General features: G+C 36.6%; 1 pseudogene; it reads left to right on the top strand.

The window, feature by feature from the left end:
* Nucleotides 1–84: 84 nt before the first annotated feature.
* Nucleotides 85–14,570, top strand: LOC134746847 (uncharacterized; annotated as a pseudogene).
* The last annotated feature ends 4,979 nt before the right edge of the window (nucleotides 14,571–19,549 follow it).

Here is a 19,549-nt window from a genome sequence, read left to right on the forward strand (position 1 = left end):
GCACAAGGTTTTACAGCCCTAAACAGAAGATGGTTGTCAAAATGACAGCGCTAGACAAAGAACGACCATAATACTATCTCTCATTTGCGCCCGCGAACAGTAAATTGAATTATTGATCTGTTTACAAGGACTCAGCCAAGAGATTTTTCAAGTATCTTATAATTATTATAGGTATATCATACAACCTTGAAGAAGCGATTTAAAGATAATATCCCGGCTTAATTACAACCTTACGTGTTGAAGCCTTATCAGCTGTCCGTACCACCTGTGCGCCGCGCCGAACTAACTTTTGACGGCTTTGAAAGCTTAATTAGCTCTGCCTGGGTCGAGTTGTTTTATCGATTGCATGCCCCACTTGTGCCTTGGTACGTTGGTGGATCTCGGAACCAGTACGAGACACGATAAGCATCTAAAAATGCGTCGTGAATCGTCGCTGATGGTCGCACTGTCGAACGGGAAATTTGGTCAATCGTAAGTAATTTTAAAGTGCGATTTCGTGACAGTTAAATGAATACTATTGTGAAGTTATTATTTGTTTTGTTTGTTTATTATAGGTCTGATAATATCGGCGGGGCGATGGAGGCTTCGGAGCTTGTAAACTGAAGTGTTTGGAAGAATAGCTGTAGTCATGTATGGGATGTTGTCGGCTGGAGTGACGGTGGGCATTAAGGAATGGATAGCGGCAGGCTGGAGGCAGTCCCGGCCGGGGCGGTGCACCTGGACACTGTGAGGGCCCTGCACCAAACTGTGGTATCTCTACGAACAGCTTTAGAAATATCTAAGAACGAACTGAAGGAGCTCAAACACAAATACGAGCAGCACTCTCGTTGCATAGAGTATGCTGATGTTATAGAGAAGCTGACATTGGAAAATCACATCTTAAGACGTAAAATTATAGACTCTGGTCCGGAGGACTTGGGTTCTCAAAGAGTGAAACTTGAAGTGACCTACAGTCCTCATTCTCAAAATGTAGATGATTATAGTGGAAGTGAAGTGGTGATTAAAACTGTGAATAGTGAAATAAACAGTACCATAGAGACTCTAGAACCTGATCCTGAATATGGGGAAGAGGAATTAATTTCTTCAGATACCTGTAAAGAGCCAGACTTTTGGGGAGAAGAAAAATGTGCTGAATATTCTGAGAAACATTCACCAATTGGTGAGCAAGAGTCAGAGAAAGAAGGGTCATCTGTAGAAGAGCAACCCTCACAAGTGCAGGAATCAGTGAGCCTAACTAGCTACAATGAACAATCTAAAGACAGTCAGCCTACTTTCCAAACAAAACTAGAACTCTTATCCAAATTCGATGTTCGAATTAAAGTGCGTACATTAAAAGAAGGTGCGGAATTTTCAAGTACCACATCTGAAAGTGGATCTACTGTTGAAGATAAGAAAGATAAAGATACAGAGAAGGGAGATCCTGAAGCTACCTTCCATTACGAAGACCGTAAAGAGCATTTTGAGGATACGGAGCATATTAAGGCGAGTAGGGTGAATACGGTGTGTGAGAGTGTGAAGATGGCTGTGCCGAATGATGGTGATGCCAAGAAGACAGATAAGTTTGATGTGCAGGTCCGTATTACCTCGGAGGAGAACTTGGTGGTGAAGGAGCATGTGGAACGGAGCCGGAGGAAGGACACGCTGAATTTGGACGTTGATAATTTGAGTTTGAGGTAAATATGGAATATGAACTACTTCTAGTTACATAAATACTTCTATATCTTCTTAACTTAACTTCAAACAAATTAATCATGCATTATAAACTGTAATAAATTCTTCTTTAATAATATATATAGTAGTGTGATTACTTAAAAAACACAAATCTAAATGTTTTATAAAATAATTTCATTTGTTCCTAAAGTTGAATCATGCATGTTATTCGATGCACTTCTATGGGCCATGCCTGAAAATAAATGAATAATTAATTTAATTTTTATTCTAATATTGATTCATTTATTTGAAGGTAATTTAATTTCTAGTTTATGTTTTACTTGTTCTCCAAAACTAGAGGTGGCATAATAGGCAGTATTATTGCTAAAGAGTGATCTATTTCATGCCTTAAAAATTACTAAACCGATTCTAATGAAGAATGGTGATAATCCAATTAATAGTTTCGAAAATAAACAGTCACTACGTAGTACTTCTTCTTCTTCTTCACATGCCATCTCCGTCCAGGAGGTCGGCGACCATATGTCTATATGTCTCTCTACGTGTGTGTAGGTGACATCACTTCTTTTCAGGTCTCTCTCCGAAGGCGACAACTCCGTGTTCAGCGAGGGCGCGATCACGCCTATAGACCCGCGTGGCGATGAGAAAGAGACGGAGAACGCGAGCGGCAACGAGTCAGAGGAGGTCGACGATATAGAACTCATATTTACTACCGACGAGTCTAAAGATATGAGTAATTTGCAGGTAAAGTTTCTTATCTCGTATCTTAGTCGGTAGCTTTTAAGCGGGCCCCTAGGGGATCTGTTTGTCTATTGTAAGTGAAACCGCACGTGCTACTTACCTGCATAAAAAAATAGTTGGGCCGTTTTAACCGGTTATTGAATTACCACTCTATGGAGATTGCAATAAGGTTCAAAATGAACAAACAGAAAAATAATTTGCGATTTCTTGTGTGGTCCCTCTACGGTTACTGAGTGCCGGCGAGTCGAACCAGTCTAAAATATGTCATCGAGATGCGTAACAAAGGCGTGCTATCGGAGAGCGCACTTACACTGGATTTTTGAGCGTTAGCAGGTGCCAATTAGAATTGTACGCCAATGGCTGGCTGCACATGCGGTTTTACTTAACAATAGACAAAGGATTAGCCGTTCGGGGCCAGCTACAAATCGAACCACTATCCCTTAGGCTTATAACTTCTAATACTAATACGGTGGCAAACAAGCACTGTAGACCACAACCGCGGGATTGAATGGTGTAACACACGTGAAAAAGCTTATTAAAGACAATAAGAGGAAACACATACACACTACATATTACATTACATGGACATATGAAAGTATGTAACACCATAATAATTTTGTTCTGAAAAATCGTAGCATTATTGTGGTAATATTTTTCAGAAATCCATATACACAAATGTACACCTTAAGTCATTGCAATAAGGATTACAAATGGCCAATCATATTATAACTGTCGATGATGCATGGCGACCTTGCCCAGATAACTAATCTTATTTTTATTCACAGGAGGACCTAGTATCCATCCGCGAGACCGACCAATGGCCTCCATCGGCCTCCACGACACACTCCACTCCCGTCCTTATCAAATTCCACACGCTAGACCCCGACTTCCAACCAGGAGAGACCACTGAAAACGCAGAAAACGAGAACCAAGAGAATATCGCTCTACAGGGGGTCATAGCTGACTCAAGCTTGAGAGTTAAAAGAGTATCGCTTCCTAATGATAAAGAGATACGTCACGTCGCCTTCAACAGCAAAGGGAGTTTAGATCTACCCGGTAGAGGGATTTTAAAGAGCTGCGATAACCGCTCAGATAATACCCTTTACAAACGCAGCCCAAACACAAGTACTAGGAGACTAGACAGCGTCGACAGTCTGACTTGCGAATACAACAGAGGCCTAAGCTTTGACAATACCAAGTCCTCAAGCTTCGAACTGGGCTCAAGTATGGATATACTCCATAGAGATGAAAGTGTGGACAGTTTTCACAAGACTAGCCACTTTGGGCATAGATTTTCTGTGTTCGCTGAGAGGGATATCTCGAAGTGCGGAACTTCGGAAGATGATTTATATAGCAATGTGAGGAGGAATACTTGTCCTAATCCGTTTCAATACAGGTAAGTTTACAGTTTTTGTTTTGATTCACAATTTTTTTGTAGACATATAAAAACGCCACCATTATAAAGGGGAGTGACATACACTTCGGTCAAATTACATTAAAACTAAGAACAATTCACTATACGTAGAGCTCGCTCTTATTTATTTTATTGGGGTGTTTCGTGATTGTTAGTTTGTCTATCTATACTCTATAGGTTTACAAATTACAAGGAAATAAAAGATGTGGTGCGCCGCGCGAAACTTGTGACGGAAGATATGGCCTCTACTACTACTACTACTATTGAGAAGATACTTCTGTTTAAAATTTTCCTCGTCAGATCCCTCGGATATATCACTTACTAAAATTATTGTACTGCTTTTTAATGCAGGGTAACGATGTACAATTGAAAATCGTCGCAACCCTGCGTTCAATTTCGAAATTCTAACATACGTTAGCTTCTGTCATTGTATGTGTAAATAAAACAGCCTAAAGAGCCTATCCGTGTTGAGAATAATTCTCTCTAAATGAGGAGATTCTATCGCGATGATTCTTTAAGGCTAAGGCATAGGGACTATATTTCCCATCTGATTTTGAACTTTATTACAAAGCGATAGGGTTCAATTTTGCATAATTCCTGACAACCTTATGCCTTATACGTTTTGTATATATTTTGTTTCTTCCTCAGACCGGCAGGCTACCGGCTGCCCCGCGGGCCCCTCAAGGCGGGCGCGCTGGGTCGGGGCGGGGGCGGGGGCGGGGGCGCGCGCCCCGTGCTGCGGGACGCGGCGGCGGCGGGCGCCCCGCGTCGCGAGTCGGGCGCGCAGACCGACGTGTGCGCGCTGCCGCCCCGGTGGAGCTCCGACCAGTACCTGGCTAATAAGGTACCGTACACCCTGTTAACCGATCCTACACCTACCTATTGTAAACACGTAAGGTCCACCCAAGTTCAGTAACTGAAACATTCGAAACCCTTAACTGTTAAGCGTTTCCAGAGAGTATTGTCCTACCGCTGCGGTGGAGCGGAGCTTCGAGTAGTACTTAGAATCGGACCGCGCTAAGTTTTCATGTCAAATGCTATCGTCACAATTTCTTTCTGCATTTAAAAAATAATGCCCATAAATTTGGTATAGACCAAAACTACCCCAAAACATATTATGAATTATGACAATATGAAATGAAATTAATAAAAGTCACAACCAAAGATTAGGCCTCAGTTCCGGCCCCCCATATTTATTTTGGATGTCAAATTTGTGGCTGTGACATGAAGGCCTGCGCAAACCGGCGGATGGTAGCGGAGATCATCAGAAAAGATTTCCTCTGCGCAGCGCACACTGACCGGGGAGAATCCCTCCCAATCTTCCGCCGCGGTATCTTCTTTCAAAAGGAGTGACCAGTGTGCGCGTATGCTCCCCCACCATCCGCTGAGTTGCGTTGCGCCAAAGAGAATTAAGAAGACATAGAGTGCTCACTCCATACATCATTTTTGTTACCAAAACGACTATTATTTTCGTAGTCTACATATAGCGTCAAGTAGCGGAACTCTCAGTACTCCTACTCGACAATAGATATCGCCGCAAACGATGATACTATCAACGATTATCGCCGATATTGTAGGAGGCATGAGACTGAATAAATAAAGCATAACATATCTTAACTTGTTGCCCTTAGATAACCCTACCATCAAGATCCATAATGCCGACGTTGCCAACCCGCTCCGCGCCGTTCCGGCGGCTCACCGTGCCGGCCCCGAAACTCGCCGTACCCGCGCCTTCTGAAGACACACGTGTGCTACTTAGTGACATTGGTAAGATAACTCCAACTGTAGAATAAGGTCAGGACGAGGTTTGTGCAGATTTCGTTTGTGTTTTGACGAAGCATGTGGCGGATTACCTTTTTGTATGATTTAATTACTAAATAAATATTTTATTTACTTAAAAAAAAAAATATTCACTCCAACTTGATCTGTTGACAGATATACTTGGCAAGCCAACTTCGTCAGTAATAAAGACTCCGAATTTGAAAATACGATCTTCGATCTGACATACAATTGTTTTTCACTAACAAAGTTGGCTCGTTAGAGGATATCAGTCCATAATGCCATATTGACGCTCCGTGCTGGCTCCGAGGCATGCGGCGCCTGAGGCCTTTAAGACATACGCGTTCTGTTTGCCCGAAGTTGCTCGAAGTTGCGAATAGGGTTGAAAAACCGCGGCTGACCCGTTTGCGATGAATATTTCCACGATTGCCTTCACTTTGTGGTTAATAATAAAAAAACGTCTCCCTACACTATTGGACCCGGTATTCACCGTACCGGACTCGCGACTCATAGTCATATGAGCAATATTTATACTGACAAAATTCCTTACTTTGTAAAACTTGTAACTATGCTAAAAATGCGACATAAATAAGACCGATGAATTTTTGCCCAAGCTGAAAGGGAGACCTTCGCTTTCGCTCGGTCAAAAATAAAATCATTTCTTCAAGCTTTCGTTCATATCACAAATTTATATTTTGTGATCCATGAGATGATATGTACAATGCGGGGTTGGTTTCAGGTTTCACGTCGATGGTCCCGGAGCTGTCCCGGTCCGCGGACCCGGTGTGGGCGCTCGGGCTCCGCGCCTCCATGGACTTGGAGTCCATCCCCTCTGAGCCCTCTAAGTGAGTTTAAGCTTCGATTGAGGTCGTATGTCACAAACAATATGTAAAGAAAGACGGAAAGACCATGCGCGCCAAGTGTCAATTTTGATCGAATTTTGTCGATTTTTATTTATGAAATAAAACTATGAAAACGGATTATATCGCGTATATTGAATTTATAATTCATCCCGACGTTTCGAATTTTATTTAATTTAAAAACTTTGCCTTATATCGAAATTCGAAAGCGGTAAAATTACTATTTAAGTTAAGATTGCTTTTTCTTCTTTTTTTTAGGGTTCCGTACCCAAAAGGTAAAAACGGGACCCTATTACAAAGACTCCGCTGTCCGTCTGTCACCAGGCTGTATCTCATGAACCGTGATAGCTAGACAGTTGACATTTACACAGATGATGTATTTCTGTTGCCGCTATAACATCAAATACTAAAAAGTACGGAACCCACGGTGGGCGAGTCCTACTGGCACTTGTCCGGTTTTTGTTTATAGTGTCACATACCTAATAAATAACGTTAGAGGTTTTTTATTATGTGACACTATGAACAAAAACCGGACAAGTGCGAGTAGGACTCGGGTCTTTGGGAATTAATTGTATCGAGAGAAGTGTCATAATTCGTGTATCGGAAGCTGTGTTATTAAAGATAATGTAATCAAGAACTACATATAGATATATAACATATAAATATATTCGTAGACGTGGAAAAAAAAACCACGTCTACGAATATCAACGTCTCTTACAAAAATATGATCATATAAGGAGATTTTTCGCCTTCTGGCTCAGGGAACCGCCTTAACACCGAATTAATAAGATATCCACATGTTGGCAGCTACTCCAAGTTCCTGGCGCGTTCCTCACGCTCTCCTAGTACCAGTATGGACCGGAGCTACGACCGCCTGCCGCACTACACACCGTCTTCCAAAGGTAAACTTATCTTTTCCTTCGTTTATGGTTTAACCTTTTCGACGCCGTGTCAAACACAAAAGCTGTCACTCGGACGCCACGTCACCGAAGTGTCAAAACTGAAATTGAACTTTATGCACATGCACGTAGGTCTATGTTGCTCTGTAGTCTGTGACAGATTAATCCGTTTTTGACGTTGGACTTGCGGTGCCGATATATCCGTCATTGGCGTCCGAAAGCTTAATGCAGGCTTTATTATAATAATGTATCGAAATCTGAGTTAATGCGAAAATTCATGAAAATTGTGACGAGTGCTTACACTCGTGGCCATTTTCCTGCCTTGTATAACAATATTAAAGGTAATTTCTGGATAGATGCCCCACTTTATAAAAATAACACTGCTCGATGGGGTCAATTCGACCCGGTATCTACACTTATGATGATGGCGAGAGCTAGTAACCGTACAGTGAACTTAAATTTGACTTAGCTTCGGTTGGAGAGCTTTGGTCTTTAAACTAGTTTTTGTTCAATGTTTACATGAATATTTTGGTTTTATTATTTACAGTGGGCTGTCGGTTGTGGCGCGGCTCGTTACCAGATGTGCGACGTGACGACACTGACGAACTACTAGAAGAGGCTGAGACGTATATTCGACGCTCCATCGACAATCTGCGCTCTACCTCCACGGATCGTTAGTATATAGTCATGAATTAGGAGATAACAAAATACGTCATATTGAAAGATATTATAACAACCACGTACTTAATAAATAAATGCGTGTTTGGTAAATTTTAACCCTATAAAACCATAGTTTTAAAGCGTTACCAAGACACAAATTCATAGTAGCGAGTGTCACCCATTTACTACCCAAACATATTTATGTTGGGGTGGTAGATGGATTAATCAATTTTGTGCCACATATTATGTCGTACAATTTTCGCAAATAAAAACTATACGGTAACTGTTTTATCGACAGACGATCGCGCACAAAGCGCAGTGGGCCAGCCATATGTACCAGCTGAACCGCGTCAACTGCGCCTCGGCCACACCGTCAAACTCATCGCCCCTCACGGCCGCATCGCCGTAGGCCGCGTCCGGTAAGCTAACAATGATCTAATCTCTGGTAGACCTTATCTCCTTGTAATAAGGTTTAAAAAAGGCAGCATTGCCGTTGGCCGCGTGCGATAAGCTATCAGCACCACACTCAACTGACCAGTGGTATACGAATGGTCGGTTAGTTTCGTCGACGATAGTATATGTCACGGGCACGGTATCCACTAGATTCTAGATTGACCTTGTAAGTCACCTTCCGATCACCACATTTTGGCACTTTCATAATAATTTAGCATTTGCTTATTTCTATTGCCTCTACTTTTTCGACTTGTGTGCGCGTAAATGAACAATACTATGAATAATTTTAACGAGTCTGGTTTAATTATCGCTTTAGTCAAGGTTTTTTTTTAAATAAAAATATTTCATTAATCGCTTCCTCTTGGATTTTTATGCAATTGACGCGTTATTATTTTACAAGTTTGAGGGCGCTAGTGGTCACAATGCGGAGTCATTTTGCATTTCAAACGTATTATTGAATGTAAAATGGTTCGTTCTGCCGCGACGTAATGACATTTTAACTCTTATTAAATCACATTTACAAACGGGTCTATCGCGAATTTATTTTGTTACCTTTATTTACCGACGTTTCGACCAGTGAAACCTGTGTCGAAACGTCGGTAAATAAAGGCAACAAAATAAATTCGCGATAGACCCGTTTGTAAATGTGATTTAATATGTGTTCAAACCGCGAAAGTTTTAAATGTTATATTTGAACTCTTATTCGTATGTAGTTACGTGGGCATCGCGGGCGGCACTGCGGCCACAAGCGGCGTGGTGGTGGGCGCGGAGCTGGCGCTGGCGTCGTGCCCGGGGCTACCCAACAACGACGGCACCCACCGCGGCCGCCGCTACTTCCTCGCGGCGGCCGGACACACGGCGCTCTTCGTGCCCTTCAGCAAGGTCGTCATGGCTTGGGCTAACTAGGTGTGTTGTTGTTGCCCCTGGCATGTTGTCCGGACTTACCCAAAGCTTACAGGTGAGTTTGGAAATTATGTTACTTAGAAAAGAAGAAAAAAATGGGATTATTGCTTTCAAGAAAAGCGCAGGCGTTACCGCTTGGATTAAGTGGAAACAGTATGGAGGATTTTGGTAGGGGCACGATCAAGTCAAGCCGGGCATAGTTATGTGTAGATACCTCACCCTGGTTTACGGTTAAGCCGGGTACTTTGGGTACTTTCCAATGCTTGGAAATTATACGTTTGTTCGAATATGAACTCTATTGCCATGAAACTAAGGAGAAATTTTTGTAATGACGTATTTGCTTGGGGATTACCTTTACCTAGCCAAGCGTGGTTTGAAGTGAGGAACGACTATTATGAAAGGTACCGGTACCAACGTGAAGGAACAGTAAGAGCTTTAGTGGACTCAATCCCGAGATTATATATAACTACTACTACAAGAATCGAGTATAGGGAATATTTGCCTCTACTAGTAGGATTTTTACCCGACTACGGCAAAGCAAAAGAAGTTATGATTTTGACCGGTATGTTTGGATATTGATACAGTTTCGAATTATAACTTTGACTCGGAAAGATTGGTTGTGTATTGAAGTTGCTATTGTGTACTTAGTATTGAGTCCGGCCTAGATCCGGCCTTCTAAAATAATAGGTACATGGACTTGGAAATGTTTTAAACGAGGTTCGGAATAAAAAAAAAAACATTTTTTCTTAGATCTCATTATGATCTCATGATCGATTTCGGTGTATCTAATAATTGTAGCAGTAAGTCATATAACTAAAAACAAGCCTTTCCTACATTTGAATGTCTCTTCTAAAATCAGTATTAAAATTTTGTGAACTTCAGAGTGAGTATAATATTAGCTGCTAATCTTTGTGAGAATGGCGGCGTTTCGTGTTGTGTCATGTATTTTATGTAAATGTAAACTTTTGTAATTATATCAAAGAGTGTATTAAAAATCAATGTCAATATAAGATAATGTAGTTCAGCTTTGTACCTTGAATGACGGGTGAAGAATCCATTTCACATACTCAGTACAAAAATACATTTTATTATTATACTACACGTCATTCTGTAGGTATTTAAGACATTGGGAACTTTTATATTTTCCACCAAGGCCTAATTATTCTATTCAAATCTCTAAGAAACTAAACTTTATGTTTGACTAAAATTGATTCAAAAAAAACTTTTATAAGTTTCTTTTAAGACTCGCAATGTAAGTGGCCAATAGTCATTCGAGTTTCCTGTTATAAATATTTATGGCGTTATTCATATATTTTAACATGGATGTTGTATATGTAGCAATATAATTGTAGGAAGTAGAAGTACCGATATGAAATACAGCATTACCCTATTCTTAAACGTAGCAAGTTGACAATGGTTTGTAATTACGTGTTCAATATAAGGACGTAGGCTAATTATATGCATAGTATATGTGTATAAATATATGCCGCAGTGTCTAGCTTCGGTCTCTTTCCTATATATTTTGTGGATATAAAGGTAACAGGGATTTTACCGAGAGTATTTTCATAAAGACATAACGGAGTCTACGTGTAACTGACTTAGGGTTTCAAATGGTAAAGAAAGGTATTTTCACTAACAATTTTTTCACTTTTTACAAAATGAATAATGTTTATAGAATTTCTACGAAATCTCATGAAGACGCTTCCATTGTTGTCAATTCTCATTTAAATATGAATATTTAGTTTTAAATCCAAATCACACCTGCCTACGAAACTGCCTGCCTAAAAAAATAAAATGGAGGCAAAACGGAATTCTAGAAGTTTGACAAATAACTAAAAAAAATATTTTGCCGATATAGAACTCTCAGTGCAGTGCGGGGGCGGGGAAATTTAATTTAATATTTTACTAGTTTTATAAGTTGTCATTGTCAGGTAGATAATACTTTTCAAACAAACTGGCTACAAATGCACTATATTGTAATAAAAAAATATAAGAAATTGCTCACACTTTTCTAAATTATGGTGCTCTATAATCTTACTAAAAATATTGAGGAATACATGTTACGTTTACTCCAATAAATATAGTAAAAAATTGATTTTTAATAGGTAAGGATTTATTGATAATCCTTCTGTGGTTATTATTTTAATATTTATCACGCATACAAACCGTATTTTCTGAGCTGTTTAATGATGTCTTTAAAAAAAATTTTTCGTCCACGTATATTTTGCTTTTTACCTATATCGTTCTCGTACCTTTTCGGATATTGTATTGCTTTGCTTTTTACCATAACATAACAGTAAGCAGACAAAGCGATGTGTATATGTATTCTTATATGTGTATTGTTTGGACTTAGCTGTTTACATGTGTATTTAATGTATAGTGTAAATTATATGTAACATATACATTACACCCCTTAAAAACTCAAATACTTAAATACATGCACAATCAATATTATATAATTAAGTACAAACTTTATATATGTATTTGTATGGATATCCTTTATTACCTTATCTATCAACATTATAAACTTATACGTATTATTTTTAGTAGATAATTAATGAAAAGTATTATAAATGACAAAACTGTCGACTTTGAAGTTCTAGTACCAAACTGTACATATCTGTCGACAATATTTAAGGCGTTAGTCTATTGGAAATAACTTAAAAGATCTCACTCTAAGAGTGTATGCTTGAATGGACATACAGGGTGGTACTGGAGGAGGTATAATCAAAATAATATTCTCTTTTTAAGCATCTAGCAAAGATTGTTGATAACTAACTCTGACTTTAATGTTTATAGTTTGTCAAATGACTGTCTCATTTCAAACATAGACAGAGAGAATCATACTATCTTGTAAGCAAAACAATGAAGTCGGACCAAGCTAACTATGCACCGATTTTGACTTGACAAAGTGAGGCATTGTCATAAACTCATAATTAACGTCATGTTTTTTTGGCTAGCACTCCACACTTATTTAAGGTTCTTAGTACGAACCTGGTACGATTTGTTTCGGTCACGTCTCCCGAGCCACCCTGTATTGTCAAGGTCTGAATGATGTCTCTCATGTCTCATCGCTCATGTGTCCTATTGTGTGGAATTGAAACGGAACGTAATGGAAACACGATGTGATTGTGTGAAAGTGTCTTATTAGGATAGTAGGATCTTGTAGGACGATCTGGTAAGCACCACCTGTACAGCTATGCTGTTTTGAACGTTAATGCGCTTAAAATACAGTTCAAAGTTCATTGACATTTGTAAACTTTTACTAGTAGTCAACATTGTCTTATTACACCAAAAGAAAGGAGACGAACACTTAGAGGTCTCCGAATTAGGATACGATCCCGCGTCTTCCGAAGTCATGAGCCGTACTGGAGCCTTTGGTCACGTTTTCTTTAGTATTATGCTATATGCCGTGTATAACCTGATCGTATAAAATGACTTGATCGTTGTTTGGGTCAGAGCTATAAATGACTAAATATTTTCTTCCTTTAATTGTGTTTTTTAAGTATAAATAGTGCTGTTACGGGTGGTTTAGTATTGGAATTAGTAGAAGTTGATATGTCGTGAGCATATCGGTATGTAAAAGATCCTTAGAGAGGTAGAGCATTTATTGAATTAACTGATGTATTCTTGACTTGAAACAAACTGTCGGTGGTCTCATACATTTCTTACCTCATAAAAATAAGATAAATTGACAGCGTGATTTATCAACAATCATCTAGTCATGATGCATATAGATAATTGCGCATGCCAAAATACCTACAGTCAAATAATTCAATTTCCGTACCAATTCATACCTTGGCAAAGTGACACTATGAAAGTCCCTAGGGATCTCATACTATTGTCACTGTGACAAGGTACGAAATGGTGCTGAAATTAAATTCCTTAATTGAACCGTAAGACCACCCAACTGTAGGTTTCAAGAATACATCTGCACTTCACTTGTGTCGTTATTTGTTGAAGTTCTTATTGTGTGGGAACTAGGGCGACTTTTGCAACTTCCGATGGCGAAGATGTAAAATGAGATAAATTGCGTTGTTTTGGAAACTTTCTAGTCATTGTTTAATTGTTAATCTTATTATTAGGTACGTTTATTTTTGTTAAACGGGGCGAAAGAGATAGTGTGGTAATCGAAACACAATAGCCCCTATGTACCTTACGATCTAAGCTGTTTTATTTTCTTAAAAGTTAATTTATAAGTTAACAATGAGTATTGTTTGTGTTCAACGCACAATAGATAACTAGTCGTATTTTAATAAGCTGGTACTAAATGCGCAATTCGGGCCGCTCAACTGGAATATTTAAATAGTATTTATACAATTTTACCAAAGTAATGGTTGTGTTTTGCTTAAGGTGCTTATTATTTGCAGATTCATATATAGTAAATAATGTACAATATGTAACAATTATATATGAACAGCCGAAGAAAACTGAAGTGTAAGAAAAGCTTGATAAGTATTCACTTCCAAAAATATACATAATGATGAACAGAAATTCAACTTTTTTCCTGAGTGTATTAATGTTTAATGTTCTAGCAGATAAGTTATAAAAAACTAGTGTTCATCAACTTGTGCCAAACAACTTGGCTATATGTCAATGCGATTGAGAATGTTCAAATCTTCTTGTAAATTATATTGAATTTCTTGTAATGCGCGAGGTCGCGGTTTAGTCAGGACGACCGAGTTGTGTTTCTCTTGTACAGTCGAGTAAATAAACTGTTGCAACTGTAATACCATCAGTAAGTAATACTGCGAAGGTTTTTAATAAAGTTTAACTTGATCGAATGTATCGTGTTCTATTTGATACATAAGTCTAAAAGTTCAGTTTGTCAATTTAGTTTACTCAAACAATTGTACTTTTGGTAAACTTAAACTAATGATAAGATAGTTTGTTTCAATAATACAGCAGCAGCTAGCTTGCTGTATTTCAGTGTATCAACAATTTCTCGAATTAACTCGACTCTACATTCAGTTCTGAAGCTTAAATTTCTTCGGCTCTTAACGATTTAACTGTTAGTATATGTATTGAATGGGTGTTGTACCTGTAAGTACATAGCAACCTACTGTAGATTCTAAACTTGTTAGTAGGTACCTATTCTATAACCGTGTACTGTTAACGAGGTCAAAAAAAATCTATTTTAAATATCATTGTACGAAAATATATGTTAACTGTATGAAAATAAAATGCAAAACTTCAGAACGTGCGGTTTTATTAATATTGCGTACTAATTGTGTGTATTAGCAATACTAAATTACAATTAACGATGGCGATAGGTGTGATGGCAAGCCATTTCTGTCAGTAGAAAAAAGCGACAAATTTAAAAGATCTAGGGCGAAGGGTTATCGTCCCATAGAAAATTTGAATTTCGCGCCTTTTCTTTTGACAAAGTTGTTTGACAGACTATACTTATACTTACCTATCCATTCCATGCATATTATGATTTGAATCAGTCAAGGATTATTTAAGGTTCCTGCTTAAAAAGGAAAAAAAATAAGACGTTTATATAACAACAACAACTTTTAATAAAAAATAACAACATCATAAAAATGACAATACTAGGTGACAGACTTCAACTTTTTTCTAAGGCGTACCAAGCTAGTAAGAACAAGAATGAATATAGAATAAGAACAAGTAAAGAGGAGAAATGAAAAAGACCAAAAATTAATAATTTGGACTCTTGAAGGAAATTAAGATGAAGAAAAAGGGAAATGTTCACTTTTAGATAACGAACTATATAAGTCATTAAACAAGACTTTTAAACAATAGTGATATATTAAAGGAAATAAATAAGGTAAGATAAAGTAAATTTAATAGGTATCGTAAAAATAGAAGCAGTAAGATAGAAGAAAGTAAACATAGAAGAAAATATAAGAAATAGTCTGATATAAAACTAATATTCTAGGAAAGAAGAAGTATAAATGAAGGAAACTTAAATGATTTAAGAGTAAAAAGTTAAATTTAAGTATGTCATAACTATAATCATAGTGACAGCTTAGCAAAGATAGTAATAGTAAGACAAAAATAGTAAAAGTAAGAGAAGTAGATAGTAATGTAGAAAAGGAAAGCCGAAGTAGTCGAGGAGAGGAAACAGTTCAGTACATAACGTGCTAGAACAGGCTAGAAATAATGAAAGATATAGTCAATGTACGAGATAGGCAAGTACAAAAAGAAGGAAATATAAAAAATAGTCCGATATGAAACTTATATTCTAGGCAGGAAGGAGCAATGCAGGAAATTTAAGTGAAAAGTAAAATTTAAGTACGCCATGACTATGATCATAGTGATAGCTTAGCAAAGATACTAATAGTAAAACAAATAGGTATAGTAAAAGTAAGATAAGTAGACAGTAATAGTAATGTTGAAGAAAAGGAAAGTCTAAGTAGTCGAGGAGAAGAAAAGGTTGAGGACCTATAACCTGCTAGAACCGGCTAGAAAAAAGGTATCATAGTAAATGGAAAAATGGAAAAATTAGGCAAATAAAAATAGAAGAGATTTTAAACCTGATCCGATATGAAAATAATATTCTGGGCAAGAAAGAGAAATGAAGGAAATATAAAAGAAAATTTTAAGAGTGAAAAGTAGAATTGAACTACATCATGGCTATGCTTATAGTGATAGCGTAGCAAACACAGTAGTAGTAAGACAACGATAGTAATAAGAAGGTAGCAAGTAGATAGTAATAGTAATGTTTAAGAAAAGGAAAGTGAAAGTAGTTGAGGAGAGGGAAAAGTTCAGTGTAACGTGCTATAACGGGCTAGATCTGCAGCCGCTAATAATAGATATTATTTTGCACATGTAAGAAGGCCAAATGTGATGTAATAAATGGTGAATAAAAATATAGGTAGATAGAAATGGATAAAGAGAGTTGTTATGCAAGTATTCATATGTGAAGTAAGTGTAATGTATATGACAAAATGAGCAAAATAAAAGAATGTGATATCGTATCAGAAAATAACGAAAAGCAAGAGTGAGCAAGAGAAAAAGTAGAATAGGAAATATGTTTACAGTTTTATGTAGTGATAGTGAAATGAATTTAAGGGTTTTGAAGAATTGTGGTTGCGTAGTAAATAAAGAGTATGAAAATGGGAAAATTTAAAACAAGCAAAGTCTATATTTCAAGATTTCATAAGTAAATCAAGTGTGATAGACGAAAATAAAGAAGAGTGAAGGGAAAATACGAGGAATGAAGAGAGAGAGAGACAGTGAATTAAACGCTTAAATAGGTAAACATTGAAGTAAGTGGGCGAGTACAAGTAGAAAACATTCTGTGACAAAATCAACAGATAAAATAGAAGTGTTCTCATGAGTACAAGAAGTGTGTAAGAGGAAAAAGAAATAAAATTAAGTGTTCAAGATTTGATAGGAAAACCAGAGAAAGCGTAGTGATAGGTTTTTAAAGTAAACGAATGAAGGCTTATACATTCAACTTTAAGTGTAACATAACAGAAAAGTCGATTACACAAATTCCCATAAGTGTCGTCCTTTTAATAGAAAAAAGGAAGAAGCAGAATTAAGTACTTTAGAAATAGAGGAAAAACAAGAGTAAACAAGAATAAATGCGACACACGTCTACATAAAAGTAATCGCGCATAAGGCTGATGATATCATTATAAGAAGGGACAGATACTACAGTAAGATGCAATAATAGATATAGTTTAGAAAATAAATCGAGATTAGAAAATACGTAGATAGACGATAGAGTCGATAGAATATACATTATGTATAGATAAAAGTAGCCAATGCAATGTTGTGCTATATATGTTGTAATAGGATTAAGTGTGAATACGTGCAAAAAGTATTACCTTTAAAAATTTTCATACGTCATTCATAGGTTTTCATTAACTGATAGGATAAAATCAGAAAACTCCTGTAAACAGGAAATAAAAAAATAACTTGGTTTCATTATGTCGATCAAGGTCAAGGAGTAAGAAATAAATTAGGCAATAATGATTCCAGGACAGGATGGTTTTTCTGATGACAGGAAAAGATGATTAATAGTCTGTAAAGCAAATAAAGGAAAAATAAATATAGGAAAGAAGAAAAATAGAAGACACCATGGAGAATAGAAGTGTAAGGTATTATTTACACCTTGTAAATAAATGTTACTGAACAAATTCTAAGACCTACTAATAATAGTAACGCAGAAAAGAAATCTGAAGAAAAAGGCACGGTCTAAAGTAAGAGGGATTATTAAAATCCAACACTCAAATTATTGTCGTACACCAGATAGATACAAATACACAAGTGAAAGATCACAAAAATAAGAAAGTATAGAAGGAATAGGAATATTGGAAGGAAGTAAAACAAGTTCAAAGTGAAAGGGAAAATAGAGAAGAAAGCAACGAAATAATTCAGGAATGAAACAGTTTGAAATTAAAAGAAAAAATAGTTAAAAGTGGTAAGTAAGTATGAAAATGAAATTTATGAAATAAGAATAGATAAAATAAGACTATAGTTACAATTACGCTGAACATATTGTAATTAAATCAACATATTGCATAGTTTTGATAAGATCAAATTTTACGCGTTGTCATAACAGTATCAAACTTTTGACTTCGTATGTTATTACGTTTTATCTGTTTAAAGTATTACAATGTACATATGGATTCTATTAACCTTTTCGACGCCATGTCAAACACAAACGCTGTCACTCGTACGCCACGTCACCGAAATGTCAAACTCAAATTGAACTTTATGCTGCACATGCACGTAGGTCTTTGTTGCTCTGTAGTCTTTGACCGATTAATCCGTCTTTGGCGTTGGACCTGCGGTGCCGATATATCCGTCATTGGCGTCCAAAAGGTTAAATAGTCCTATCATATTTTTTTCGAATAACAAGTAACATTTAGACAAACACAGTTTAGTGAAGTAAAGAAGATAATTAAGGAAACAGAAATTAAGTGCGGGAAAAGCAAAATAGATAGTAACAGAAAAATAAGGAAGATAGGAAGACTGACACAGGAAAAAGAAAAATATTGGAAAACGACAGTAAAGAGCTAGTAAAGGCAAGAAAATAAAAACGTGCAAAAAGATTAAGACAAGATAAGGAAAATGAGTTGATAATATAAGAAAGAAGGAGGAAAGAGGAAAGGAAAAATCTGAAACGACTTTAAAAATAAAAGAAAGAAAAGGAGAACGACAATGAAAAAGACAAAACAGTGTGAGCAAAGGAAAGGAAAAATTACTTTAAAGACAAAACAAATAAAGTAGACAGTAGTGGAGATCAGAGGACAATAGTTAAATAGGAAAAATAAGAAGATAATATAAGTAGGCAGACGAAAGGACACACTTTGTTTAATTATAGTCCAAGTAAATAAGTAAGTTAATAAATTATAAAATAAAGATTATAAGAAAGAAATTATAAGAAAACTAAAAACTGTATAGAAGAAAACGAGGAATTAATTTCATAACCATAAATGTCGGTTTAAGTTTTTCGGCAAGAAATTACTATGAAATGAAAAAAAAAATACTCACAGTACGGTGTAAAGGAGTAGATGTAAGGGTACTTAAATAAAAATTAAGTAAGAAAAGGGACATTTTATAGACATAAATAAAGATAGATGAAGAATAGATAGAAAAAGATATTGGTTATAATATGGTGAAATTATGAAGTACAAAGGAAGGTTAAATGTATAAAAATAACCAAATAGTCAAGTAAGGACACGTCGAAAAGGTTGGCATAGAAAATAGATAGAAGTAAGGCTATATGTATAAGTGAAATTCAAGAGAATATTGCACACGGAATATTTTACTCAATTGCGTTCATCTATTAAACTCAAATATTGATAAAAATAGTAAAAGAATATACCATGAAAGTTAAAGTTATGAATAGTGTAAAGAGAGTCAGAAAAACTGATTATTGTGTAAATGAAAATGTAAAGTTGAAGCAGAGCGATCTTGTAAAATGCAATGACAGGTGTAGTCAGTAGCGGAACTAATAAAAGTGTAAACAGTGAAAAGAAGTAATTGGAAAGGCAGTGATAATAGAAGCAGAAAAGAAATGAAAGCAGAGTTATAGATAAAGCTAGTGAATAATGAAAGACGATTGTAAAGAAAGATGAGTGTAATAATTAATAAACAATAAAAGAAAATATGACAGTAAAGAAAATAAGCATGAGGTTTAAAAAGAACAAGAATTAAGTGACTACTTAAGCTAAATAAGGTGAAAAGAA

The sequence above is a fragment of the Cydia strobilella genome, chromosome 13, assembly GCF_947568885.1.
Source record: "Cydia strobilella chromosome 13, ilCydStro3.1, whole genome shotgun sequence".
Classification (NCBI taxonomy): domain Eukaryota; kingdom Metazoa; phylum Arthropoda; class Insecta; order Lepidoptera; family Tortricidae; genus Cydia; species Cydia strobilella.